This window comes from Pseudophryne corroboree, chromosome 1 (assembly GCF_028390025.1).
Source record: "Pseudophryne corroboree isolate aPseCor3 chromosome 1, aPseCor3.hap2, whole genome shotgun sequence".
NCBI classification, from domain to species: Eukaryota; Metazoa; Chordata; class Amphibia; order Anura; family Myobatrachidae; genus Pseudophryne; species Pseudophryne corroboree.
The window spans coordinates 634,536,514-634,539,921 of NC_086444.1; positions in this window are offsets into that span (position 1 = coordinate 634,536,514).

Here is a 3,408-nt window from a genome sequence, read left to right on the forward strand (position 1 = left end):
TATACTGCATATAAGTATGAAGCTTCCAGAAAACATATGGAAGAAATAAAGAATATATATATATGAATTACCAGAGTTTTGTAATGGACTTCATTTGAACCAATTTTTTAAATTGATGTTTACAACTAGCTTTGTTCCTAAGATATTTATTGCCTATATATAATTGGTCTAAATTTAAACACACACAAAATATGTGGTTTCCCTTAATATCACTGTGGGAGGAAGTGATGTCACACATAGTCTAAATTGATAGTGGTATAAATAGGAGCTCTGTCTCAGTACCACACCACCCTTGATGAAGTCCTGAAGGACGAAACGCGTTGGGCACTCTATGATCTTTCCCAGACCTACCTCCTGTACCTAAGATAAGCATTTTTTTATATATTTACTACCAATTGATATGCACCTTGTACCTTTTTATTCCTTTGACTTTTTACTCCATTTTATACCAACTGTTGTGTTTTATGAATATTTATAAACCACAGTGTATTACTATCCCCCCCTTTTTTATTGTCCAAAAATAAATACGTTTTTTTTTATATATATAAAGTCCTCCTTTTTTATATATAATCCATTTTAAGTTCCTTTAATATAGACACCATTGGTCGCTTGCACCCAATTCCTTGGCTTTCTATAACATTTTTTACAGCAATTTACCACTGCTGTTTTTATTTTTGGGTCCAGCTGACACCCTTTGTACCAAGGGAGTGTAAATTTGGACATATACCTTACGTTTGCAGTGAGGTCAAACCTACCACAAGTGGCGCTATTTTTTCTTGTTATTTACATATATATATATATATATATATATATATAGTCAATAGATCTAACACTACACAGTAAGAACTGGATGTATATCACAGGGTAATTGTACTAGAAGACCCTGAATAAATGCACTTTTTCTTAACTAGCACTGTCTAAAAAGGCAGGTAGAATACTTAAGTGTCATGTAAAGTCACAGCACTGACAACCAGGCGGCTTTACACAGGAGGATTTTCCCAAGCAGTCCCAGGAACAGTGAAGCTGAGAGAAATGGCGCCCAGACACTGACAGGGAGTGAGGGAGAGACAGATATGCAGCTCCAGGGCGGGAACATTTGCGGGAAATGGCTCCCTGGGGCTGGGGGAGGGGCTTCAGGTCTAAGCCTTATCCCCCTGCTGGCAAAACCACCGGGTACTGTGGGCTACTGAAAATGGTTTAGAGAGAAAACCTGACCTGCACCCATGCCCTGGTGATCTAGTGGGATCGCCTGTACTGCCACAGTGTCTACCGCCAGCGCGCGCGGCCCGGCTCCCACTGACCACGCCGGATCGCGATAAAGACCAGGTCCCGCAAGCGGGACCCATTCACCACCTCCCGAAGCGCGGCCACACGATCCCGGAGAGCCCCCGTCGTGTGTGTCTAACAGGAAGAAAACCGGAGCCTCCTGCTGTAGTTACACGGCAACCAGGGCTCGGGAGTGTACAGCGCCGCTGGGGAGAGCTGGAGCTGCAGCAGTGAATGTCACAAGACATTTACCACCGCTGCTGCCCTTGTAGTCTTCACTTTTTTCTTCAAAAAAAGCTCTCCTTAGGGCTGCCTGGAGCAGCCCCTCTGTTATGTGCCTGCTTACTGCAGCACCAACTACAAAACTGAGCTCCTGTGCAGGGAGGCGGGGTTATAGAGGAGGCGGCGCTGTACATTCTGGGAACAGTCAAAGCTTTGAGCCTGTTGGTGCCTCGGATCAAGATCCTACTCTACACCCCTATGTCTATCCTTGTGGAGCCCAGTGTACCCCGCAGCAGAAAAAACCTTTTAAAAAAAACTCATGTTGACCTTTTGTACATGTTGACCATGAGCACAGTCGACCTAATGCATGTTGACCTATTGATTATATAGACACTGTAGATCTATAGACCAGTTACCCTGTCTCACTATATAAAAATGAAGGTACCAGAGGTTACTGGAGCCATCTGAATATGCACTGCAGATTACAATCACTTGGCTGCTTTTAGGATTATAGTTTCTGTTCCACCACCTGCTGTTTCTCTGTCTCCTAGCTTGGAGCACTTTTAGGGGCTGATTCTGAGTCGCACAGATCTCTGCTCACAGATGCAAAAAGTGGCTTTTTGCACACGACATATGTGCAGATATGAATTTATGAATCTTTGCATATATCTGTTCTATTCTGTTTCAGGGAGTTAACTGAGCAGTGCCAATGTGATCACACGTAACCACCTTGACTTGAGGGAGTGTCACGGGTGTGTGTCAAAAGCTCTGAGCAGTCGTGTGTATGGAAGGGAATCCTGTTTCTGACGTATCTTGCATGGGGATGGTGCAAGTGCAGATATAAATGATGATGAGTGCAGTGGCTGGCTCAAAATCAATGGGCAGCATGGGTTTCAGCTTTCACGCGCACAAACCCCCCACATTATTTTATTAGATACTTGGATTATCATAAGGTAGTACATCAGGTTACCATAGCAGCCAGCAGCTACATCAACTTTGCATGCAACTCGGAATACGCCCCTACATGTGCAATAAGTCTTGCAGCTGAATATTCTCAGATTGTCACAAAATGGAATAATTGCAGACCTGGGCTGGACTAAAGTGACTGTCAGACAGGTGGTGCTGTATGCAGGAAGGTAGAGAGTTGTATTATGGCTTGCACATAAAATTCTAGAATCTGGACAGTACGTGGCAGTGAAACAAATACATAAAAAGTGATATCTGTAATGCCAGACTTGGCCAATAGTGGACCACTCGTGAATAGCTGTAATGCTGGGGTAACTCAGAGAGCTATGAACAATGAATACTGAGTATCTGGGTTAAACTCAGGGAGCAGCATAGGTGTGCGCAGGGGGGGTGCCTGGTGCGCACAGGCACCCCCTAATATCCAGCACCCCGATCTCACATGCCTGATGCAGCGATCGCCGAGCAGGCTGATTACTGTCCCCTCTGCACTGCACCCTGTCAGGACTGCATTACTGACTGGACGCCTGGGTTAATCAAGGGTGCCACTGCCACCGGCTTTCAAACTCCTGGCTCCACCTCCATGTACAAAAACAGCGTGGTGTGACGTTATTACGTAATGCGGCTCGCACGCCCACCCGTCACACCCGCCCACCTCTCTCCTTCAATGCTATGCCACTGCCAGCCACTGATGAGGAGCAGCATGCAGCCAGCGTTCCTATTAGGAAGACAAATTCAATACTGGCAGGCGGTCGGCAGCAGCATTGACACGTCACTCGTTTTTCCAGCAGCAGCAGTACTAGTCTGCGACTGTCAGTGTCAGTGAGTGACTGACTTGTAAGTAAGCTGCTGCAGCTTGCAGGGGAAAGAGAGGGGCAGCCACACCAGGCTGAGGAGGAGCAGTGTAATTGCAGTGAGTGCCATCAGGGGTGTTTGTTTGGTGCACACCACAACATC